The sequence below is a fragment of the Monodelphis domestica genome, chromosome 1 (assembly GCF_027887165.1).
Source record: "Monodelphis domestica isolate mMonDom1 chromosome 1, mMonDom1.pri, whole genome shotgun sequence".
In the NCBI taxonomy this organism is placed as follows: domain Eukaryota; kingdom Metazoa; phylum Chordata; class Mammalia; order Didelphimorphia; family Didelphidae; genus Monodelphis; species Monodelphis domestica.
In genome coordinates this window covers 634,624,951-634,652,888 of record NC_077227.1, presented here as the reverse complement: position 1 = coordinate 634,652,888, position 27,938 = coordinate 634,624,951, and positions in this window count along the sequence as shown.

The window sequence follows — 27,938 nt, the reverse complement described above, 5'->3', positions numbered from 1 at the left end:
TGAATGAATAAAAAAAACATTAATAAGTACTTATTATGTGCCAAGAATTTTGCTGAGAACTAGGATTAAAAAACAAAAGAGAAGATAGACTTTGCCTTCAAGAAGCTAGCATCCTTATGGGATTTTACCATGTATATTAGGGAGTGGTAGCTAAGGAGAGATATTTTGATTTGGAAAATTAAGGCAATGGTGAATTGTTTTCCTCAGTTAGTCTATCCAATTTGATGGGTGTCTCTTGTAATCGTATGTATACTAATGGAGCACATCAGCTTTCTTTTTTGGTCCATTTTGATAAATTACACTGCAGACAAATTTGGTGTCATAAAATTTATGTGAGCACACCTGATTTGTTTCTCCTTGTTTGAAGTTATGGTTGAAACCACAGATAAGTAATGAGCACACAGACTCTTGATTCAGACACCACTAGGGTATGTGGGAGCATCTGAAGTTGTGATTTATCCAGTGTAGGAAACTCTTGGCATGGAAGTACTTTCCACCAATATAGAACATTAACTTTTGCACAATTTGTATGTATCCTTTGAGTGATGCTTGGAAGATGAAATGGTTAAGGGCTTGTGTGTGCTTGACTAGATAGGACATCAGATTCAGTACTTGAACCCAGAACTCCAAGGTGACCATATGTCCACTGTGCCATATACAAAGCCATTTATTCCTGGCTTCCTTTAAGTCTCAGCTAGAATCCTACCTTCTAAAGGAAGCCTTTCCCAATCCAACTTAATTCTAGTTCTTTCTCTCTGTTGACTATTTCCTACTTATCCTACATATAGCTTATTTGTACATGGTTGTTTTTATATTATCTCTCCCATTAAACTGTGAGTTCCTCAAGGCCCATGACTCACTTTTGTCTTTCATTGTATCTTCAATGCTTAGCACAAAGAGTAGGACAAAGAAAGCACCTAATAAATGCTTATTGATTGACTATGTTTGTGTCCAAATAAATGGTAAAGACAGTGCCATTATGAGTCCTAAATAAAAGATACAGTAATGGGTTGGAGATGTCTAGGAAGATTTTATGGAAGAGATTTCTTGGAGAAGGTAAGCCTTAATCTGACTTCTGAACAGCAAATAGAAAATAGATAGATAGATGATAGATAGATGGATAGATAGATAGATAGATAGATAGACAACTATGATATAGAAGGTCATTTCAAATAGGACAAACAGAATAAGAAAGAGCACACAAGAATAAATAAAATACTCTTCCAGCATATTAGATAAAATCATAAAATAAGATTGTAAACTTAAAGGTATACATACTCAGATTACATCAACATAACAAGTCTGTAGTGTCACCTCTCATTTCCTTTAACCAGAACTATTATTATTATATTAGCTATTAAATGTTGCTTACTAGTAGCTATGAATGCATACATTTGTATAGCACTTTTCCTTAAAGCATTTTTATCAACATTATTCCATTTGACCCTCACAATAATTTTAAGATATCTCCATCTTACCAATGGAAAAACTGAGGTATGAAGTGGTCTAATGATTTGCCTGATCACAGAACAAGTCACTGATAAAGTAAAAGATAGATCACATATTCCCCAAATTCTTAATCTGTTCTTTAATCCATCCTTTCTACTCACCATCAATTTCCACTACTAATCAAGGAGAAGTGTTGCAAGACAACGAAATAGCTGGAAATGTAGACCAAAGACACGGGTTCAAGCTTACCCTTTGACACTTACTAGTTGGACAACCAAATAAGTGATAAGCCTTACTGAGGCCACTCATATCTGTAAAATGGGAATGGACATAGTCATGTTATTTACCTAATAGAGTGATGGTGGGGAAAGCACAAGATTAATAAATGCTTGTTGACTGTAAGCACAGGGAAGAGCTGAAAGTGTCATAGAAATGTAATGTCGTTATTATGAGTCCACTCCCCTAGAACTGCATGTACTTGGTGTGTGGGAGAAGGGATAGTAATGAATTAGACTGTTATGTCTGGAAAACCTTTTAAGATGCAAGGCACTGCAAGCTGGTATTATGATCATGATTATGGTTATTGAATTTAAATGAGAAATTAGTCACTATACATACAAAGATGTCTGTCATCATGCCCAGCAGCCCCAATCTTTACACATTGCTAACACAGATTATTGTAACTCTGACAGATCAAACTCCATGGCCAGTTGTGGTATGTCTTACTGAAGTGAGGCCACTGTGGTACTTACTGGTCAGGATATTTTCACTATGAGGATTCAACCTGGCAGGAAAAAAACAATGTTCCTAAGACTGTTGAAATAGGACACAATAGGGAAGGAAGAAGCCTATTTCAATGCATTTTGAGACCTCAGCAAGAGATGATGTTCATGGTGATGAGGAGCATTTTTCTGTCAGGTTCTGTGACGCAACATACCAGACATATATCAACAGATACAACTACCCTTGTGGCACCATCATAACTCACAAGAAGAGGATCTGCAGATGCATCATGGACAAGCTGTTACCACTGTGACTGCTTCTAGGTTTCAAAGGCAAAATTGAAACCACATCTTGTATGACTGAAGCCATCAGTCACTGAAAGAAGGCTACTTGTAAACAAAATAATGCAAACCATTTTGCTCTTGCCAGCTGTTAAAATTTTGCAAATCCTTCCTAGAGACCATCTTAAGTCAGGGAGAGGAAGATACTTTTGACTTTAAAATTGAGCCTGTTTTTAAAAGATGTTCTGGGGTAAGGAGCAGCAGTGCGCAGAGGATTAAGCAAAGGGACCATTATTTCCCACTCCTTAACCCTCTTCCCTTATTGCCAACCAGTCCTCAGCTCTTTCATTAATCCCTTTCATTTGTAAAGTGCTTTGTATTTTTCAGTGAATTCTCATGTCTGTTTTCTAATTTGATCTTCACAAAAACTTTATGAGGTAAGTAGGCTAGGTATTATTATTTTTACAGATGAGGCAATGAAGGCCAGGAAGGGGAAATCATTGGCTCATGATCCCACAGCAAGTTAATTGTAGAGTCTGGACTTTAAATACATATCTCCAGGGCTTTCTCCACTGTACTATATTACCTTTCTTTCTGGTGCATAATGGTTTACCCAAAGAAATGAACTTACTTGATGGTGTGTTAGCATTTACCATGGACCTTATGATATTATGGTTAAATATGGCTCTGGAGTGAAACATTTTTGGAACCATCTGAAAAAAAATCTAATAGTAGTAATAATAATTATAATAGCAACTATAACCATAATAATAGCAACACATTTCTATAGTCCTTTGAACTTTACAAAAGACTTTCTCCAAACATAAAAGTTTATGAATTAGGAAATACATATGTGTTTATATTGATTGTACCTATTCATTATATTTACTATTCATTGTATTACAATTATATACATATTGCTTCTAATAATAGATATATTCGATATTTATTCAATCTATTTTTTACAGATGAGAAAGCCAGTGTCTAAGACATTGAGTAACTAGCTTGCTGCTCCATTTAAAAAAATGTTTCTGTCCTAGTACAGCTGAGTTCCAGCACTTGAATGGACCCAAACTCATGCCTATTGAAACAAAATGGTGCCCCAACTAATAAGATCATTTTTATATTTAAGAGAATAGTTGAAGAATTTGAAACAAAATATCTCCACTTCATTTCCCAATCTTTAGGGCAACATTTGAATGCTGAAGCGGGCGATATTCAGGAATCCATCAATGTCTCAACTTTAGTCTTCTGTATGCTATTTGCTTAACCATTTGTTTTTCCCTTAAGAAAACCAACAAACAGCAAAAAAAACAACTGAACCCCCAAATTGACTCTCTCCGTTATGTCCCCACATTTGCTCAGGTCACACCCTGGAAGTTATCTTGCTCCCACAAACCATTGCAAGGACCTTCAGCTCTGCCATTCTAATTCTATATCCTGACTTGAAAGAAGGTCTACTTAGAGATGTCTCCACACCATGTTGTAAGCAATCGCTTACTATAACATGTGCCGTTCAAAAGGACTGAAGCACATTTTTCCTAGAAGAGTATTGGCTGTCCCAGTGAGGCCTCTGGTTCGACTCCGCTTAGCAAAATGCATGGAGAACTCCAAACGTTACAGTGATTTGGTTAATTGGGTAAAGACAAGAGCTTCTGGACAACACACTTGATTTGCCATGTTGGCCTGGCATGCAGCACCATGCGATGAAAAAACAACTCAGCAGCCTGAGTGCATTTGAATACAGAGTTATTTTATAAAGCCTGCACTGTGTGTTTTGAATGCACATTTGCTGTTATGAATAACAGCAATTGTTTGGCTCGGCCCGTCTTTGTTTGAATGCCAGCTGGCATTGACTGGGGCTGTGACACATGACACTCCAGCTGTGTCCACATGTTTCTGGGTTGCAGTATCCACTTATATAATTTGCTTTTTTGATCAACAGTTGAACCATTTAAGTGAGCTCATCAGATTACACATGCCAGCTACTTCTCTGCAAATAATTCTATTGCCATTTTTAAAAAATCATTCTTCTTTTCTTATTATGGCGATATTGCAACTTCATTAAACCTAGTGCAGCAAAAGATAGATTCCTAATTGAACTTGAGTATTTTTCCACTGAATACACATAATTACCAGACAATAGCTTAGCATTTAATCAAATGAACCATTAAAATAGTAACTAATGATGGTCTTACTATGACTGACAGACCCAACCAGAGCATCTTTAACTTTCTCCGCATTTGATTAGGATGCCTGCATTAGTCATTGTAATTAGATTTGTGAGTGGGCAATGAGTCTACCTGAGTGGGGCTACATAATCACAGCAGCCTGGGTCAGGAGCTTCTGCTGGGCACAAAAGGATCTTCTGTCTTCATGGAAATGTCGATAAATAAAGAAGACATTGAACCTGATCCAGATTATATGTATGTTGTTGTGACCTTTTCCTGTAAAACTAAAAACATTTGCTTCACACTCTCTTCCCAGTCTCGAAGAGTTGGAATCACACAGAGTTCCCATTTTGCTTCTAAAAAAACTGAAATGACGCAACACTGGGAATCAGACTGCACAGAAGCGACTCACAGAATGAGCTTTCATACCGTGCTTTGGGCTTTGATAGTCAGAGTACCAGAGCGGATGCAGTGATAGACCTGGACTATAGGAGACCTGAGTTCAAATCTGACCACTTGCAAGTCATTTAAACTCTCAGTCTGAATTTCTTCATCTGTAAAATAGGAATAGGAATGCATCTAAAACTTATTCATAGAGTTGTTATAAAATTTAACAAGAACTCAGTCCTGTACTACAACACCAAAGATGGAAGACATTGCAGCATACATGCATTTATTCATCATATATGTACTTGTGAAGCACCTACTGAATTCAATATGCTATGCTGGACACTGGGAGAGATACAAATATCATCAACAGTTGAGCATTATTTTTAGGCGACAATGAAAACTAGAGATTACCATTCTGAAATCATTCCTTGATTATCCACTCTGAGCACAAAGTATACCTTATAACTCATCCATTATTCTCTGTCTAGGGCATTGAATCACTTATCTTATCAGCCTTTGGCCTTTTCACTGCCCATAACTACCCATCCATCTGTTCAAAGGTTTCCCAAACTACTATATGCCAATCACTGCGCCAAGCACTTTATAAATGTGATCTCATGCAATCCTCATAACAGCCCTGGGAGATAAGTGCTCTTCTTATTCCCATTTTAGACTCGAAGGAACCAAAGCAAATGGAAGTAAGTGACCTTGCATGCCTAGGATCACACGCTAATAAGTGTCTCAGGTCAAATTTGACGCCATGTCTTTCTGGTTCCAGGACCAGTCCACTATCCACTAGACCACTGAGCTGTTACCCCAGGTCAAAATCAGAAAGCATCCCTAATGTCATCTCTTGAGGAACAGACTGAATTTCTTCACAAAACAGAATTTAGTCCCTTATTCATTCATTCAAGTTAATCAATCAATCAAACTCATGCCTTACCATTGTTCAGCATAAAAAGAAGGGTCTCTGCCCTCAAAATGTTTGCAATTTCATTGTGTAGATTAGACACATGAAAAGCCCTTGCTATTGTGTAAAGCAGTGAATATAAATATTACAGGCAGCATAAGAATTCAGAGGATAGAAAAATTTCTGTGGACTCTAGTGATCAAGGGAAGTCTCACCAAAGATTTTATAGGGATCCAAACACTGAGACTATGGGTAGCTTTATTATAGGTAAGTCTACCCTTCTTTTCCAGGTTGGCTCTGAATAATTTTGAGTAAATGAACTGGCTCTTGTTCCTATGAAATGGGGCTTACAATATTTTCCTGCATGTGGAGAAGCAGTGCACTGTTTCTTCAATCATAGTATTCTCTTGAAATTCCCTATTCCTGTTCAGACATCATCTTCTTTCCAATTACCCAGATTCAAAACTTGAAATCATCCTTTGCTTTTCACCCTTCCTCCCTTCACCTATACAATCATTTGCCAGATTTTGTTCATTATATACAACTATCCCCTTCTCCCCATCCACACAGCCACCACCCTAGTTTAGACCCACATCCCTTCCCACCAGACTATGTCAATAGGCTCTTGATTGATCTTGGTGCCTCCAGTCTGTCTCCTCCCTAATCTAGCTTCCACTCGACTGGGATATTCCTAAAGCATAGGTCTGACCAGGTCACTCCTCTGATTCATAAATTCCAGTACCTTCCTCTTGCCTCTAGGTAAAAAACAAAACTCCCTTGTTTGACCATTAAAGCCCTTTACCGCCTAGCTCTAACCTACCTTGCCTTTCACAAAGTCATCAATTTAGCTAAACTGCCCTTGCTGTCCTTCACACACAACATCCATCTCTGTACCTTTGTATAAGCTGTCCCCAAGGCTTGGAATGCACTTCCTCCTCACCCTCATCATTCAATATCCCTAGTTTCCTCCAAAGTTCAGCTAAAGCATCCCTCTGAATCTCACATCTTCTATTAAGAAGAAAGCAGTGTAAAATGCAGCAATTCCAATTGAATGGGAAGCAAATGCCTACAGAGTATCCCAAATACTTTGAGAAATTGCCTTAATATCCAATACTATTCTTCCCCCTAAAGAAAGGAATATTAATTATCTTCCATATGATATTCAATGATTCCTTCCTACCTTACTGTTGGTGCTCCCTTCCCCATCAAAGGACATCCCATTTGCTTATCTGTAGCACATTGTGTCACTGTGATAGAATGAGTACTCTTTCATAGAAAATACATTTCATTTTTCTCTCAGTATCTCCACTGGATTAAGAGTCAGAGCAATGGATTTGGAGTCAGAGATCTGGGAGTCAAAACTGGGTTTGTTGTGTATTATCTCCATGATCTCAAATCTCCAAGTCACTGGGCACTACTTTCCTCAACTAAATAACAGGATGGAACCAGCTCATCTTTAAAACTATGATCCTATTCTTAAGGGGGCCAGTACATACACTGATCTATTGCAGAGCACAAAAAGAGTTAAGAAAATCTGTACAAAAGAGAAGAACCTTTAAATTAAATCAGAAGACACTAGGAGACAAAAAGACAAAGCCTCTGAGTCTTGAAGATTCTGTGTTTAGGTTCTAGCCCTCTAACACATGCCAACTGGATGATAATAGACAATGCATTTCTCTTTCTACTCATCATTTATGGCAGGTTTTCATGTAGTCAATTATAGTTTACAAATCTTTTTTTAAGAAAGTATTTGTTTATATCTTTTGATCACTTTTTTAAAATTAGGGAACTGCTTTCAATCCTATTACTAGTGATGTATCCCAAGGAAATCAGAGATGGAGACAAATGTCTACTACAGACCAACATATTCATTATGGCACTATTTCTATTGGCAAAGAAATGATGTGCAAGATCTCATTGTATTGAGCATTTATTAACCATAAAAAGCTTTTGGTCTTACAAATTATTTTCAAAACTGGTGTTGTCCTTGACTACCATATTTCTCTGCTTAATTAATATTCTCTGACCAAGACAGTTTTAGTTTCTTTTGGACTTCTATTAACTTCTGTATGAACTTGATGTCTTTCTACTAGGCAGCTAAGTGGAACATGAAATAGATCAATGGGCCTAAATTTAGGAAAGTCTGAGTTCAAACAAGACATTTACTCACTGCATGACTCTAGGCATGTCAGTGGATCTTTGCCTGCCTCAGTTTTATCCTCTGTAAAATGGTGATAATAATATCATCTACCTCGAGAAGTTGTTGTGAGGATCAAATAAGATAATATTTATAAAATACTACAGTGCCTGGCACTAAAATAATGATATGTTTTGGCTCTCTCTTTTTCGGTATTAATAACTATTATGAAAGTAGTATTGGGGTTGGCCTAATTGCATGCCATATATTTTCCTCATTTTTATTCATTTAATTCTTTCCTTTGTGGATAGTCAGAGCAAGCTCTTTTGAGTGATTACAGATGTCATGTCATTATGGCCCAGCAATTAACTGGGATTTGATTCAATCAGTGCAATGACATCTTAAAACAGGAAAAATAAAGTGAATGCAGAAAGCCTATTGTCCAGATTAGAATGAACAGTTGGGTATACAATCCACAGAATTCCCCCATTAGGAAATGCATGAAAAAAAATGTGCATATAAGTGTATGTTTTATATGTATACACACATGTATATACATACATTTCTGTGTATCTGTAACATATGTGTGTGACACTACAGATGGATGATAAGTCAGGCCAAGAATTAAAGAAGAAGAAAGTAAACTAAATTGCCTTTGGAAAATTACAGCTTTTTTTTTTGATGACTCCCAGTTTCTACCTGAAACAAAGCCCTATATTCTTTTTAAAACTTTATTTAATTGATTAATTAAGAAAATTTTTCCATAGTTACATGATTCACGCTTTCCCTCCTCTGCTCCCACCTCCTCCTGAAGCCAACATGCAATTCCACTGCAAAGCCCTATATTCTTAATGCCAATCTTATTCACATTGACTTGTGAATACATCCTAGAACACTACAATTTCTGAATATCAAAGGTGAGGCTCACCCAAAAGAAAAAAGAGAGGTTTATGGTGGACATGAATAGCCTAAACACATTACAAAGAATGGTTTACAAAAGAGAGGTAGTGTCAAAAATATCCTCAAAATAATGTGTCTTGAAAAAAGGGGGACTGGTCTCATGGTCAGATGAAAGATGGAGAGCCTTGGTGATACACCAATAACCCTATGATATGCTAGAGAATATAAGAAAATTTTCCAACACATTGTTGACAAGCTTATGGCAAGGTGTGGATAAGAATCATATAGGATGGGCAGACATGTATGGGTTGAGATTTTCATTAGTGAAAGGAATACATCCATCATGGAGATACCAAATCCATGGTGCCTCTCCTACCTACTCAAGTACCCTGTTCACAGTAGACATTTAATAAATGTTTGTTGAATTTATACTGTGAAACATATCATCAGATAGTTCATACACATTTTTATACTTCTACTTTGCTTGGTTGGAATGAGAATTAAGAATCTTTTATGTGGCAAATAAAAAATGAAGTGACTAAGAAAATAAAAGTTCAAGCTGCTGAATTGATTGGTTTATTATTCAACATATACTATTTGTATAACAATTTGGGACCAGTCCTCCTCAGCTTTGGCACTGGAATCTGAATACATGGAGAGACATATTTTTATACATTAAAAACAACTAATCAAATAAGACCAATTAATTAAATGAGAACAATTAACCAAGGTACAAAATTAGATGATATAATTTCTAATTGGAGGAAAAATTTGCAGCCTTCTGAAATGGGAGGGGAGAGTGAATAGGTACAATTCCCTGAAATCAGAAAAAGGGGTGTCCAACTTCCCCCTAATGTCTACATTCAGTCAAAGGAACATGGAAACAATAACTGATTAACCAGGGTGGGATCAGTTTTCAGATAAGACATATGGGTTCCATGAGATATATCATTGTGAAAAAAAACTCCTTGTATGAATCTTTGAATCTGACCTGATTTCTGGTCAGCATAAACAAGGTTCTTAATTAAAGATCTCTAAACAACAAGTATAGATGGTCCAGCTTCCCAGCCATACACAGCTAAGTTCAACAAATGCAGTAAAGTTTTCACAAACTCCTCATAATTGAATAAAGTTTTCCCATGAGACAGAAATTGGACCAGACTCATAATTGAATAGAAAAGGAACTGAGCTAGATCCAGGATTGATCCACAAGTTGGATTCAGCATGGTTCATTCAATTCTCACAATTCTCTCATATAAGAATATTCATTTGCTTGTTGAATGGAAAAGAGTGTTGACCACATCTCTAATTTACAAATTGTAACATTATATTATAATTATAACATTGATTTGCTACTTGTAAAAAATAAAGTAACAATTTGGGGCAATGAACTTGATTAGATACACAACAAATAGAAATAAATATATTGTCATGGTCTTTGATAAATTCAAATACTTCACCAAGTGGGAAGGAATAGGGAATTAGCATTTTTATGTGCCACTGTACTAAATGCTTTACAAATATGACTTCATTTGATGCTCACAACCACCCTGGGAAGTAGGTAGTATTATTACCCCCATTTTACAGAAGAAGGAACTGAGGTTGACAATGGTTAAATGATTTGTCCAAGATCACATATTTACCAAGTGCCTGCAGTTAGATTTAAAGTCATCTTCCTAATTTCAGGTTCAGTGCTCTGTCCATTGTATCACCTAGCTTTCTGCGACTGAGATATAAGACCTCAGTATTCATTAAATACTGCAGGAAAATTGTAAACCACCCCAGCAAAAGTTAAGTTTAGACCAACAGCTCACATAACATAAACAAATATAATAGATAAATACATGAATTAGATAGAAAAGGTCATATCTTAAGGAAATTAGAGGAGCAAAGAAGAAATTGCCTTTCACATCTATTAATAAATGAAAAGTTTGAGACTAAACAAGGGATAAATGTTGGCAGGACTTCAGGAAAATACCTAGGCACATTAATGCACACTTGGTGGAGCTATGAATTAACCCAGTCATTCTGGAAAGCAATTTGGACCTATGCCCAAAAAATTATTAAACCTTTGACCCTGCAATACCACTATTAGTCCTATATCTCAAAGAGAACAAAGAGGAAAAGGATCTATATGGGAAAATGTATTTATAGTGGTTCGTTCCATAGTAAGAAAGAACTGGGAAAACAAAGAGTTCCTCATCAATTGGGGAATGGTTGAAAAAAATTATATATGTATGAATGCACTAGAATTCTATCATGCCATAAGAAATAACAAATAATAGTTTCAGAAAAATCCGGGAAGATATCTATGAATCCAGGCAGAGAGAAGAAAGGAAACTAAAAGATAAATTAAACAATAATGACAATTCTACAAAGGTAAACTTTGACAGATATAAATACTTTGACCAATCACAATTCCAGTAGATTAGCAATTTAGCATGCTACTCATTTCCAAAAAGATGTGATGGACTCAAGGGACATATATATTTTAAACATGGTCAATGTGGTATTTTTAAACTTTATTATGGCTATTTGTTATAAAGATTTTGTTTCTGTTTTTCTTTCTTCCAGTGGAGAGGGATGGGGCAAGATAGAATGAAAATAAGTATTGTTTAATTGAAAAAATATTAAACAAAAATCACAAGCAAGTAATTTTAATCTCTCTAAACCTGTTATCCTCAAAATTGAGATACTACTAGTATTCTACTCATAAGATTATTGTAAGGATTGAGAGAAGCTATGTTTGTTGGACTTGCAGAATGTCAATGTAGAAATAATCCTGGATTTGGTGTCAGAGGAACTAGGTTGAAATCTTGCCTTCCTATTTCCTACATATATCACCTAGTGTAAGTCAACTTCCTGGGAATCAATTCCTACATTTATAAAATGAGAAAGTTAGTCTAGATCAGGAGTGTCAAAGTTAAGTAGAAACAAGTCCCGGTGACTGTATTTTTGGCTCAGAAAGTTCTAAATTAGCCTTATCTATGTTGAATTATGTTTTTATTTATTTTTTAAAACATTTTCCAGTAGCATTTTAATCTGGTTCAAGCCATATTCTCCAGTTTGACACCCCTGGTCTCTATGACTTCTAAAGGTCCCTTCTGCCTCTAATATTTTGATCCAAATACTAGAATTGAGCTCATCATATTTTGCATATTTAACGAGCTCAACTTCATCATCTTTGAAGGTGTGACTACAATTGGGTGTTCTAGAAACATTTTTCTTTCTTTGTCATTTCAACTAAACATCTGCATGGCCCATTTCAACAAATAACTAGCAATTAGGCATTTTGAGGTCTGTGCTTTAGATTCTGACCTGTAAATGGATCTTAAAATAACCATTAACATAGTTTTATACATTTGAATCTGTACACTGTTTGAAATAAAACATGCTATCTCTGAGTAAAAAAACTAGCAGAAGGTAGAATCAAGGATTCAAGTTACAAACAGAAGACCTGGGTGAGCATAAATTTGATCTTTGCCAGGAAACTTAGCAGACTTTCCCTTCAAAAACAATTTGATTCTAATAATTTGTTCAATTAGTATGCTAAAGAGATAGCATGAGTCATGGTTTTTATTTTGAAAGCAATAATCCAAGGATCTCGACTGATATCCTTTTATAGACATACATTATACTGCTGACCCAAAGCCAATAAGATGAGTGTTTTGAATATTTTGTAGTTGATTTTATAGTGTTGGTCATGGGCCACCCACATTCCAACCTGCATACTTCTAATGATTTGCTAGAGCCATCCTTGGAGGACGTCAGTTCAGGTTAGGATCTGAACTTTAGGAAGGGTCATACTTGATAACATCTCAGTGAAGTAACCCATGGGGCAAAGGAGGCCTTACAAAAGGCATGAAGCTCCTAGGTAGGTCAGGGAAGAAACCTCATTTTCTCTTTGGATTACATTCCCCGGAGCCTAGGAGTGATCTTTGTTGCATGGTATCAACCAGAATGCACACAGCTTGTGGTAGAAGAAGAATACTTCTAAGGGTGTGAAAAAAGAATTGAAGTATTGGAAGGAGGTGAGGTTGAAGGGAGGACAAGGGCTGAGATCAGGGGTTAAAGAAACAGGGTAGTGGAAACTAGAGAGGAAAAAATTAATAAGAAATAGAAATAACATTTAGACCAGTCTTAGAGTACAGAGGTGGGACAGGAGCCCAAGACTGGTGAGATCTGGAGGCAAGCATGACTGTCCTGGAGCCAGCTCTAACTGGCTTCTAAAAAATAGTTGAATTTTCAGTGTGAACATTTATACCTCAGAAATCAGCAACTGCCACAAACAGGCCTTGGTTCGTTTCTTTGTTAGTTGTGCAGGCTTTTAAAAAGTGCTAAAATTGCAGATTAAGTTTAAAAATGTATGTGCATACATTGGAGGAAGTAGATGAGCCCTGTTGTTTGACGCTTACCAACATGCCTCCATATTGCTCTTTAAACATTGTCTGAGCTCAGCAGTAATATAGTAAAAGGCTCAGAGAATGAAGTCATCACAAGATTGGAGGCCTGGTGATAAGAAAATTAATAATAATAATAATCACTGGCATTTATATAATGTTTTGAGGTTTGCAAAGTGCTTTATATCCATTATCTCTAAGGCTTGTAATACCCCTGGGTACAAAGATAATAGATAACACAAGAAGAGCTGTGCAGACTGATGTCTTAAAATTCTAGTTCCAAAAGATGATGTTTGCTAACTGAAGCTCTGAGATGAAAGGGAAGTGACCCAACAGAGACTATTTATGAATAATACTCCCTAATGATCTGATATGAATTTAAATAAACTATGTCATCCTGTTTTATTGAAAACATAGAGGAGCAAAAGGACATTTGACTCAGAATTTCCTTTATTGGAAAGGGAGAGGAAACTACATAGGCAGACTACCACAATTCAATTTCTTGCTATTTATTTGGGATATAATTATATTTATATGTATTTTGCTTTGAATTCATGTATCTGACGTAGTCTGGAGAAATTCGTAGGAATTAGGGACTTATTTTTATTAATTTATTTAGAAGATAGGTCTTTTATTGTTGTTGTTGTTGTTGTTAAAACCCTTACCTTCTGTCTTGTCTTGGAATCAATACCGTGTATTGGTTCCAAGGAAGAAGAGTGGTAAGGGCTAGGCAATTTCAGTTAAGTGACTTGCCCAGGGTCAAACATCTGGGATGTGTCTGAGGCTAGATATGAACCTATGACCTCCCATCTCTAGGTCTGACTCTCAATCCACTGAGCTACACAGCTGCCCACTAGAAGATAGGTCTTAATAGACCAATGAGTTTGGAATTAGTTTTCAGGGAGCCATAGTGAAGGAGGTCCAAGCTACCTATTAAATCAATCTCTAAGTTTTTACTCCCCAATTGCCATGAAATATACAATAACAACAACAAAAAAATCAAGAAATAGTTCCTTTCTTTCCTTCCATATGGGACAGAAAAATTACTTCAGTTTGGACATGTTGAATTTAAGATGTCTATGGTGTATCTAATTCAAGATGTCTAGTAGATAGTTGTTAATAGAAGCCTAAAAGTTAGTAGCCAAATTAGGGCTGGATAAGTAAGTTTGAGAATCATCAGCATAGAAATGATCATTGAATCTATGGGTACAGATGAGATAATCAAGTGAAGTTTGCAAAGAAAGAAGAGGAGAAGATCCAGGACAAAGCCTGATGGGGCATTTGTGATCTGAATGAAGATTCAGCAAAGCAAACTGAGAAGCATCAGGTAGGAGGAGGAGAATGAGGAAAGAGCAATGTTACAAAAACCTAGGGAGAAGGCAGTATTAAGAAAAAGAGGATTGGGGTAAACATGGTGGCAGTCTTGCTGCAGGACTCTTTCTCTCCCCACCACCTACCAATACAGACTACCTCAAAAAGCCAAAAAAAAAAACCCAATTCATATGAATAAAGGAACTCTACAGTAGGGTGCAGCGTTGAAGGTATGTGGGATTTGGACATTTCCACAGCATAAGGGGTTGAAAAAACTTCCACCAAAACTCAAGCTGATTCATCCTTCCCTACCCCACCAACTGAGGTAGATTCAGAGCATGCTAGAATTAGTGAGTGAGTGAGGGGCACCTCCAGAATGAGTGAGTGGCACCTCTGGGTCCTTGGAAACTGACTGATACCACTGAGGACCTACCCCTGAGAGCAACTAGACCTAAGGCCCCAGCAGGTTGAGGAGCCCAGACCACTGTCACCCATGTGGGGAGATACCGCAGAGAGGGGCAGCAAACAGCAGAATCTGCAGAGATTCCAGAGCTGGCCTCAGTCAAAATCCTTGCTCCTTAACTCCATACAAAGAAAGCCTGCCCATCTCACTCAGATTTCTAACTGGAAAGGAAGGAAAACCGACCACAGTAATGGCAAACAGTGTCTAGGAACAACAACTTCCCAACACCAAGAAAAACAAGAAGGGGTTGACCCTGGATAATTTTTACAGAGGAAAAGTCCGGGATATAGAGGAAATAGAAGAGGAAATAAAAATAAATGCATCAAAATTTCCCCCCTCCCAAAATGAAAATTGTCCACAAGCTCTTGAAGAATTTAAATTGAAGCTTATCAAAAAGATGGAAGTCTTCTGGCAAGAAAAGTGGGAAATAGTTAAAAAAGAAAATAACAGTTTAAAGGACAAGAATTCCCAATTGGAGAGACAGCTGGAAGTCACAAAAAGCAGGATAGACCACACCAAAAAAGGAAAACCAGTCCTTAAAGACCAGAATTAAATAATTGGAAGCCAATGATCTTGCAAAACAGCAAGAATTAATAAAGTAAAGTCAAAAGACAGACAAAATAGAAGAAAATATAAAATAACTCACTGAAAAGATGACAGATCAGGAAAACAAAACACAAAGAGATGATTTGAGAATCATTGATCTATCTGAAAACCCAGAAATGAACAGAAATCTTGATGTCATACTACAAGAAATTATCCAAGAAAACTGCCCTGATGTTCATCAACAAGGGGGCAAAATAGATATTGAAAGAGTTCATAGAACACCTTCTACACTAAATCCTCAAAAGACAATTCCAAGGAATGTAATTGCCAAATTTAACAGCTTCCAAGCTAATGAGAATATTTTACAAGAAGCCAAAAAGAGACAATTCAGATATCAAGGAGCACCAATCAGGATTACATAAGATCTGGAAATTTCCACACTAAAGGACCACAAGGCTTGGAATATAATATTCAGAAAATTCAGAGAATTGGGTCTTCAACCAAGGATCACCTATCTATCAAAACTGACTGTATACTTCCAGGGAAATTCCATTCAATAAATAGAAGATTTCCAAGTATTTGTAAAGAAAAAACAGAACTAAGTAGAAAGTTTGATATCCAAACACAAAGATCAAGAGAAACATGAAATGGTAAATAAGAAAGAGAGGAGAAAGGGGTGAAATTTTTTATTCAATCTTTCTTCTTTAAGGGATTCAAAAAGATCAAATTATTTTTATTAGTATATGGGGAAGATGTTATTTGTAACTCTCAAAAATTGTATTCATTATTATAATAATTAGAGGAATAATCCACAGGAAGAATTTGGAGTAATATGTGCTATAAGATGATATAAAAAAAAAAGAAAAAGGGAGGGGAGAATCAAAGATGGCACCACAAGATACTTGAAGAAATAAAGTAAACAGGATAATTTTTATCACACAAAGATATACATGGGAAAGGAAGGGGAAGAATGCTCATATAAGAAGGAGAGGAAGAGAGTGCTAATGGGTAATACTTAAACCTTACTCTCAGTGAAATTAATTCTGAGAGGGAAGAGCATCTAGATCCATTGGGGTATTGAATTCTATCTTACTCTACAGGAAAAGTAAGAAGGGAAAACTAAGGGGGATAGGAGTCAGGGAGTACAAAAAGAGAGGGGGAAGGGAACTTAGACCCTGAAAAAATGAGAAGGGAACAAAAAGGGAGGAGGCAGAAAGGGATAAGGTCTGGGATTAGGGGGACTGATTAAAAGCAAACCACTGGTTTAAAAGGATACAGCAAAAGAAGAAAGGACAGAACTAGGAGAGGATATCAAAATGCTGGGGAATACACAAGTGGCAATAATAACTTTGAATGTGAATGGGATGAACTCACCCATAAAATGAAAACAAATAGGAGAGTGTATTAGAAATCAAAATCCTACCATATGTTGTCTGCAAGAAACACTTGAGTTGGATAGACACTCACAAGGTTAGAATTAAAGGTTGGAGCAAAACCTATTGGGCCTCAACTGATAGAAAGACGGCAGGAGTTGCAATCATGATATCTGACAAAGCCAAAGTAAAAATAGATCTGATTAAAAGGGATAGGGAAGGTAACTACATCCTGATAAAAGGCAGCATAGACAATGAGGAAATATCAGTACTCAACATGTATACATCAAATGGTACAGCATCCACATTTCTAAAGGAGAAACTAGTGGAGTTGAAAGAGGAAATAGATAGTAAAACTATACTATTGAGAGACCTGAACCTTCCTCTACCCAAACTAGATAAATCAAACCAAAAAATAAATAAGAAAGAGGTAAGGGAAGTGAATGAAATCTTAGAAAAGTTGGTTATAGATATATGGAGAAAAATAAATAGGGACAAAAAGAAAAACAGATTCTTTTCAGCAGCACATGGTACATTCACAAAGATTGGACGTGTACTAGGGCATAAAAACATGGCAAACAAGTGAAAAAGAGCAGAAATAATAAATGGAACCTTTTCAGGTCCTAATGCAATAAAAATAATAATCAGTAAGTGTACATGGAAAGCCAAATCAAAAATTAATTGGAAATTAAATAATATGATTCTCTAAAATCAGTTAGAGAACAAATCATAGAAACAATTAATAATTTCATTAAAGAAAATGACAATGATGAGACATCTTTTCAAAATCTATGAGATGCAGCCAAAGCAGCACTCAGGGGGAAATTTATATCCTTGAGTTCATATATTAACAAATTAGGGAGGGCAGAGGTCAATGAATTGGACATGCAAATCAAAAAACAACTTGAAAGTGAACAAATCAAAAATCCCCAGATGAAAACTAAATTAGAGATCCTAAAAATTAAGGGAGAGATTAATAAAATCAAATGTAAAGAACTATTGAATTAATAAATAAGACTAGAAGTTGGTATTTTGAAAAAAACAAACAAAATAGACAAAGTACTGGTCAATGTAATAAAAAACAGAAAGAAGAAAACCAAATTAACAGCTTCATAGATGAAAAGGGAGAGCTCACCTCCAATGAAGAGGAAATTAAGGCAATCATTAAAAACTATTTTGCCCAATTATATGGCAATAAATATGTCAATCTAGGTGATATGGATGAATATTTACAAAATTATAAATTGCCTGGATTAATAGAAGAAGAAATCGAATTCTTAAATAATCCCATATCAGAAAAAGAAATTGAACAAGTCATCAAAGAACTCCCTAAGAAAAAATCCCCAGGACTTGATGGATTCACAAGTGAATTCTATCAAACATTCAAAGAACAAATCCCAATATTATACAAACTATTTGACATAATAAGGAAAGAGGGAGTTCTACCAAATTTCTTTTTATTACACTAATATGGTACTGATTCCAAAGCCAGGCAGGTCAAAAACAGAGAAAGAAAACTACAGACCAATCTCCTTAATGAACATAGATGCAAAAATCTTAAATAGAATACTAGCAAAAAGACTCCAGCAAGTGATCACAAGGGCTATTCATTATGATCAGATGGGATTTATACCAAGAATGCAAGGATGGTTCAATATTTGGAAACCCATCCACATAATTTACCATATCGACAAGCAAATCAACAAAAATTACATGATTATCTCAATAGATGCAGAAAAAAACCTTTGACAAAATGCAACACTCATTCCTATTGAAAACACTAGAAAGCATAGGAATAGGTCCCTTCCTAAAAATAACAAACAGTATTTATCTAAAACTATCAGCAAACATCATCTGCAATGGGGATAAACTAGATGTATTCCCAATAAGATCAGGAGTCAAACAAGGATACCCATTATCACCTCTATTATTTAACTTTGTACTAGAAACACTAGCAGTAGCAATTAGAGAAGAAAAAGAAATTGAAGGTATTAAAATTGGCAATGAGGACACCAAGCTATCACTCTTTCAGATGATATAATGGTCTACTTATAAAATCCAGAGAATCAACTAAAAAGCTATTGGAAATAATCAACAATTTTAGCAAAGTTGCAGGATACAAAATAAACCCACATATATCATCAGCATTTCTATATATCTCCAACACATCTCAGCAGCAAGAATTAGGAAGAGAAATTCCATTTAAAATCACCCTAGACAATATAAAATACTTGGGAATCTATCTACCGAGACAAACACAGGAACTATATGAGCACAACTACAAAACACTTTCCACACAATTAAAACTAGATCTAAACAATTGGAAAAACATTAACTACTCATGGGTAGGATGAGCTAACATAATAAAAATGACCATCCTACTCAAACTTATTTACTTATTTAGTGCCATACCCATCAAACTACCAAAACACTTTTTTACTGAATTAGAGAAAACCATAACAAAGTTGATTTGGAAGAACAAAAGATTAAGGATATCCAGGGAAATAATGAAAAAAATGGGAAGGAAAGTGGCCTAGCAGTGCCAGATCTTAAACTATCCTATAAAGCAATGGCCATCAAAACAATATGGTACTGGCTAAGAGACAGAAATGAGGATCAGTAGAATAGACTTGGGGTAAATGACCTCAGCAAGACAGTCTATGATAAGCCCAAAAATCTCAGCTTTTGGGATCAAAATCCACTATTTGACAAAAACTGCTGGGAAAATTAGAAGATAGTATGGGAGAGAGATTAGGTTTGGATCAACATCTCACACCCTGCACCAAGATAAACTCAGAATGGGTGAATGACTAGAACATAAAGAAGGAAACTATAAGTAAATTGGGTGAACACAGAATAGTGTACATGTCAGATCTTTGGGAAAGGAAAGATTTTAAAACCAAGGAAGAGTTAGAAAAAATCAGAAAATGTTAAATCAATAATTTTGATTACATCAAATTAAAAAGCTTTTGTACAAACAAAACCAATGCAACCAAAATTAGAAGGGAAGTGATAAATTGGGAAACAATCTTCATAACAAAAACCTCTAACAAAGGTCTAATTACTCAAATTTATAAAGAGCTAAATCAATTGTACAAAAAATCAAGCCATTCTCCAATTGATAAATAGGCAAGGGACATAAATAGGCAATTTTCAGTCAAAGAAATCAAAACTATTAATAAGCACATGAAAAAGTGTTCTAAATCTCCTATAATCAGAGAGATGCAAATAAAAACAACTCTGAGGTACAACCTCACACCTAGCAGATTGGCTAACATGACAGCAACAGAAAGTCATGAATGCTGGAGGGGATGTGGCAAAGTTGGGATATTAATGCATTGCTGGTGGAGTTGTGAATTGATCCAACCATTCTTGGAGGGCAATTTGGAACTATTCCCACAGGGCACTAAAAGACTGTCTGCCCTTTGATCCAGCCATAGCACTGCTGGGTTTGTACCCCAAATAGATAATAAGGGAAAAGACTTGTACAAGAATATTCATATCTGCGCTCTTTGTGGTGGCAAAAAATTGGAAAATGAGGGGATGCCCTTCAATTGGGGGATGACTGAACAAATTGTGGTATATATTGGTGATGGAATACTATTGTGCTAAAAGGAATAATAAAGTGGAGGGATTCCATGGGGACTGGAACAACCTCCAGGAATTGATGCAGAGTGAGAGGAGCAGAACCAGGAAAACATTGTACAAAGAGACTGATACACTGTGGTACAATTGAATGTAATGGACTTCTCCATTAGTTGCACTGCAATGATCCATAACAATTTGGAGGGATTTATGAGAAAGAACACTATCCACATTCAGAGGAAAATCTGTGGGAGTAGAAAAACAGAAGATAAACAACTGCTTGACAACATGGGTCAAGGGGATATGGCTGGGGATGTTGACTAAATGGTCATCCTACTGCAAACATCAACAACATGGAAATTGGTTCTCATCAAGGACACATGTAATACCCAGTGGAATTGCACCTCAGATACTGGAAGGGTGGGGGTAGGGGAGGGAGGGATAGAATATGATTCTTGTAACCAAGGAATAATGTTCTAAATTGACTAAATAAAATTAAAAAAAAGAAAAAGAGGATGTTTGACAGTGTCAAATACTTCAGAGAGATAAAAAAGAACATGGATTTAGAAAAGGCCATTACATTTGACAATTAAGAGATGATTAGTTACTTTGAAGAGAGCAATTTTTTGTTAGGTGATGAAGTAGAAAGTCAGCTTTTAGAGTTAAAAAAAAGGAGAGGTGGGAGCTCCTATTGTAGATGGCCTTCTCAAGGAGTTAAGCCACAAAAGACACAAGAAATATGGTATATTATATGCTTATATGTGGGGACTATAATTAACATGGATGGAGGGATCAAGTGAGGATTTTGAGGATGGGGAAGACATGAGGATATTAGTAGGGAGCAGAAAAGCAGCCAATAGTCAGAAATATTGCATTTAAATCAGATGATAGAGGAAAACAATCTACTGAAGAAGTCAGGAAAGAATGGAAATACTTGTGCATGTGCCAAAGGTTGGCTTTGGCAGGGAGAAAGGTCATCTCAGTGTGTGAGGATGGAGTCAAGGAAGAAATAGTGGCAGAGGACATTTGGGTGATGTGAGATGATATGAGACATGATTGATATACGATGAGGAGGAAAAGAGAAGAGGGGGCAGGATATCCTTAATATTTGAATGGATTTTCTAAGAAAGTCTTCCTTCTAATTCTTGGTTTATTTAATATATAAGATTAATTTTTATTTTCCTTTGGATAATACAAAACTAGTATTGGGTTTAAACTGTTCTTCCTTTTTGAGAAATCCTTATGTCTAGTGCCATGACCATTTGTTGTCATTTTGAGAGCAAACTTTAGGATCTAAATATCCTTAAAGTCAGTGTGAATTTAATAGACTTTATTTTGTCATTCATAACTGATGCCTACAATGGAAGTAGATTGCTGGGCGAACTGTAGCTGCTAGAGCTTTTCCTCTAGGATGGTCTCTGATGTCCTCATCCTTGTACTCCCTGAAACCGAAAATGGAACTGTCTTTGATGCACTCTGCATCACCACTAGGGAGATGACAATCTGATGCCCAGAGCTTCTGCCAATGAAGAAATCTTCTGTTAATGTAAATGACAGTCAACAAGGAGAAATCACAGAAACAGATGACAAAAGTTCCCCATTATGACTACTGCAGGGGAATTCTGTGCCAGAGACCAGATTGTCCTTTACTTTACTGAGAAAAACACACCCCCTGGGGATGTAAAGGATACTGACAATATTGCATATTTCTTCCTCAAAAAGTGTAGGAATATTTTTTTTAAAGTTGTCCTAAGAATAGGTAATAATCCTCAAACAAGAGGAATGGATGGTAAGAAGACAATGAATGGAATGTGGTGTTCTTACCAGGCAGTATGGTTCTGATTTAAATTTAAAAGAAAGAAAAATGTGGGTAAAATGATAATGATTATTGTAACTTTTAATTAGAGGAAAACCAATAGTATGTGCAATAGAAAGAAAATGGTTTGGCCATGTTTATTTTCACCGTCTGTTCCTCATAAACATACATACCTATCTAGGCCATCTTTTTTTGGCCTCATTTATGTATCACCCTGAAAGAGACTGGTAAAGGATAGTAACTGATTATTGTTAGGGTGGAGTACAGTAGGGGTGGAGAGTAAGGGTAAAGCCAGCATTCCTCTGCCACTATAACTGAAATTACTCTTTCTCCTCTCATGGTCACCATTTAGGCTTTTTTAAAAACCCTTACCTTCCATCTTGGAATCAATACTGTGTATTGGTTCCAAGGAAGAAGAGTGGTAAGGGTTAGGCAATGGGGGTCAAGTGACTTGCCCAGGGTCTCACAGCTAGGAAGTATCTGAGGTCAGATTAGAACCTAGGACCTCCAGTATCTAGGCCTGGCTTTCAATCCACTGAGCCACCCATCTGCCTCCACCATTTAGGCTTTTGATGGGTAAGAGAAAAGAAAATGGAAAGGGGAGATGGCTCAGGGAAGAAAAAAATAAGGGAAGAGGAGGAGGAAAGTAGGTAAATGTAGATGAAATTCTCAGAAGAAATTTTTACTTGTTTATAAATTAGGGACCCTACGCCAGAGGGGGAAAAAAAGATATATGGTTCAATGAGAAGGATGATAGATTTGAAGTTGGGGGAACATAAAACCTTAGACAGATTATTGAACTTCTTTAGGCATTCATTTTCTTATTCATAAAATGGGAGTAACAAAAAATACTTATTCTAACTACCTCACAATTATGTTGAAAAACTAAAGGTGCTACGAAAATGAAGGAAGAATGAAGGAAAGAAGAAATTTTAAAAAGCATTTATCAAATGCTTACTATGTGCAAAGTACAATGCTATGTTCTGGGAATACAAATAGAAAACTATGATAGCCCCTACTCTCAAAGAGCTCTTATTTTATTGGAGTACACATGGAAAGTTTCAGCTGCAAGTCAGATGGAAAGGTCTCATGGTCCTTAGGGTGCAGGGGCAAACCAGATGGTAATGTCTCTTTAATGACATTTCCACTGATAAAATCATGTTGGCTTCTGCTGTTGAAATGACTGACAGTGCAAAGGACTGTGGTCACAAGAATGTTATTTTCTAGTTATTCAGTGGCTATGACTATGGATGCAAGGATTTTTATTTTTAAGTCACCAAAAGAATGATCAGAGAGCTATTCTAGTTCTCTTTCTCTTCTTTTCATCCTTTATTCCATCCTCCAGCATTTTTTATGGTATTGGCTATCAAAAGAAATTGCTGAAAGACCCTCCTCCCGCTGGGGCAAAAAAACTGTTCACTATCTACACAAGAAAAAAAATAAATGAATGAAAAATGCCTTTTCACAATACAATTATATGTGACTGGACAGCCCAAAGATCTGAAACCAGTATATTTTATTTGTTTTTAAATTTTTATTTATTTATTTTAAAAATCTTTTTCCATGGTTACATGATTCATTTTCTTTCCCTCCCCTCTTCTATGCCCATTCCCAGAGCCGACAAGCAATTCCACTGGGTTGTACAAATTTTATCACTTGATACCTATTTCTATATTACTCATTTTTGCTATAGAGCAGTCTCTTAAAGTAAAAACTCCAAATCATATATCCACATACACAAATGATAAGTGATGCCAGATGTTTTTCTTTTGTTTTTCTACTCTGATTGTTCTTTCTCTCAGTGTGGATAGCATTCTTTCTCATAAGTCTTTCAGGAGTGTCCTGGATTATTGCATTGCTACTAGTAGTAAAGTCCATTACATTAGAGAGCCCCACAATGTTTCACTTTCTATGTATCATTTTTTCTTGGTTCTGCTCATTTCATGTGGCATCAGTTCATTGAGGTTCTTCCAGTTCATATAGAAATCCTCCAGATCATCATTCCTTACAGCACTATAGTATTCCATCACCATCATATACCATACTTTATTCAGCCATTCCCCATATCGAGGGACACCCCCTCATTTTCCTTTTTTTTGCCACCACAAAGAGCATGGCTATGAATATTTCTGTACAAATATTTTTCATTATTATCTCTTTGGGGGTACAAATGCAGTAGTGGTATTGCTGGATCAAAGGACAGGCAATCTTTTAAAGCCCTTTGGGCATAATTCCAAATTGCCTTCCTGAATTGTTGGACTAATTCACAACTCCACCAGCAGTTTATTAGTGTCCCAATTTTGCTACATCCCTTCCAACATTCATCATTTTCCCTTGCTGTCATATGGCCAATCTGCTAGGTGTGAGATAATTTGCATTTCTAATCAAGAGGAATTTAGAACAATTTTCATGTGATTATTGATAGTTTTGATTTCTTCATCTGCCTACTCATGTCCCTTGACCATTTGTCAATTTGGGGAATGGCTTGATTTCTCTTGATTTCTTGTACAATTGACTTAGTTCCTTATGAATTTGAGAAATTAGACCTTTGTCAAAGGTTTTTGTTATAAAATTTCCTCCCAATTTGTTGCTTCCCTTCTAATTTTGGTTGCATTGGTTTTGTTTATACAAAACATTTTTAATTTAATATAATCAAAATTATTCATTTTACATTTTGTACTGTTCTCTATCTCTTGCTTGGTCTTAAATTCCTTCCTTTCCCATAGATCTGAAAAGTATACTATTCTATGTTTACCTAATTTGTTTATAATTTCCCTCTTTATATTTAACTAATTTACTCATTTTGATTTTATCCTGGTATAGGGTGTGAGATGTTGATCTAAACCTAATTTGTCCCATACCATTTTCCAGTTCTCCCAGCAGTTTTTGTCAAAAAGTGGGTTCTTGTCCCAAAAGTGGGATCTTTGGGTTTATTGAATATTATATTGCTGCTGTCATTTATCCAATCAGTACATTTTTAAATAGACACTATAAATGGACATTGAACTAGTATAACAAATGAACAAGAATGAGTGGGGAAATTTTATAGCATGATGAACAATGCACACAAAAACATGTATAGTAAGAAAAGGAGGGGGCCAGTCATATAAAGAGGTCAAGAGATAATAAATGAATAGTCAATAGCCTTCAATGATATCTATGGAATGGCAAGAAACCAAGAAGGTCCTCCAGTGCAGCAGCAGATTTGTGGGACAACATAGATAGGAACCACACCACATGAGAAGATGTTGATGGGGTTTAATCTGTACCATTTTAGGAAATATCCACATTAACAAAATCATAGATACACTGGAATATAAAAATTGTGACGTAAGTTTTAAACAACAATCACTTCTTCCAGGGTTACTTGCACTGTAAATTTTATTTTAAGTTGTGAAATAAAAGAGATTCTTGTTAGAGGAATTTCAAGCATGGTAGATCTAAGAGGTCTAGTTGGTAGAAATGGTAAACAGGAGAAGATTAGGGGGTCAGAGAAATATTAATAGCAGATTACCTTCTCTTCCTGCGCATCTAAAAGGTATCTTTTTTTCATTTTAAAGATGGCTACCACATATAGGGATATCAGAAACAAATAATTCAATAGATACAATCCAAAGTTAACAAGTCATACGTGAAAAATAAATTTGTTAATCTGGGCAATCAAGTTAAGCTGAATGGAGGCAGACCAATTGAATGGAAAAATGATTATAATATCAAAAATTTAAGATGAAAAGAATCTTAGAGGTCATAGAGTTCAACACCATAATTTTACATATGAAGAAATTGAGACTGCAAAAGTTCAAGTGACTTCCTTAGGTCATATAGCTAGTAAGGGTATGAAACAGAATTTAATGCCAGTTCTTCTTGACAGAAGCATTGGCCTGGTTTTTGTCTTAGTATATTGAAAGAAGCCATGAAAGCAGCAAAATTGGGGCAAAACTGAGTTATAGTTGTATAGACCCTATATACCTTTTCCAGGTTATTGTGAAGTCTTGTAAGATGCCATTTACCAATTTCACAATTGGACCTAAATAGAATCTACTTACCTCAGAGGTCAGACAGATATACTGTTAACATAGTAGCAACTTCACAGGTCATTTCTTTCTCTAAAATAATATTCAGTTTTCAGCACATATCTTTTCTGTTTATGGTCAAAGGAAATCATAACTTCATTCTTCTCATTTCTTCATGAGAAAAAATAATTTGTGTTAGAAGAAAATGGGCATGTATTAATTAGCTAAAAGAATATGAATACTTAAAGCAATTACTTGCCAAATTTCATTTGGAAATACCTCTAATGAGTAAAATCTTGATCAGTAGATTTCTAAAAGAGCAAAAAAATATTTATTGAAGACAAAACACTAAGAAAGTGTGATCAGATTTGTATACATGTATACCAACTTTAACTTCAAAATTTAGAAGAGAAATGGGCAGAATTGTGAGGTAGTGGTGGGAGAAAGTGGTTCTTGTTGATTTTTTTTTTTTAGTTCTGAGTTAGAATCCAGAAAGAATGTGAGCTCCTTGAGGTACTGGGTTTGTTTGGGGTTTTTCCCCCCTTTGTATCTCCAGTGACTTACACATGGTTAATACTTAATACAAGCTTGTATGGGTTTTTTAATTGAATAATTACATTTGGAAAAGGGGGAGGGAATTATTTTTCATTTGCAGACTGAATTGGAGGAAGTTCCATATGGAATTCCATATCTGCTGAATGCTTTAGTATTTTATTGTTCATTAATAAAAAACAGTTTACAATAGCCAGCTGATAGTACATCTCATAGCCCCACCCCCTTCTGAACAAGGACTTTATGGCTTCTCTCTACCGTAGAACTGCACCTTTCAGCTGTATAAGCAAAAAAATTCACAATAGACAAAACACTCCAAGGCACTGATAACGGGCAAAACTATAGGAAGGTTATAGGTTAAAGGATTGACAGCCAGAAAATTACAAGACTAACATTTAAAACTCATGTTTTAACAAGAAAGAAATAGCATCTAAAATACAATTTTAGTTTTCGAGTCAAACATTTTCCTTCTCCTTCTGGCAGCCACGGCTGCTGTGTTATGGAAAGTATTCAGCTTGATAACATATGCATAAGTAATGTACAGAGCTTCCTGGCGCAATGTCATGAAGTTCACAAAAGTTTCCATGGCCAGCTCTTAAAGTTCCTAGTGCTAATAATGTCCACTCAGCCTTCCTACTGTTCAGAAAATTTCACTCCTGCAGTTTCTTGGCTGGTTTGGAGAAATCACTGAAGAGGTTAGTGAACTAGTCAATGCGTCGGTTTTTGGACTGTAGGCAGACTATTTTTTTAAGAGAGTGGGGGGAAATAGGGGGGTCAGTTCATTAAAAAAAAAAGACCCTCTTCGTTATTAATGCCCCTCTTCCTTCCACCTTCCTAGCAGAGTGTGAGAGGATCAGCCGGGTGTCCAAAATTAAAATGGAAAGACGAAGCGTTGTTTTTTAACCAATTCACCTTAAG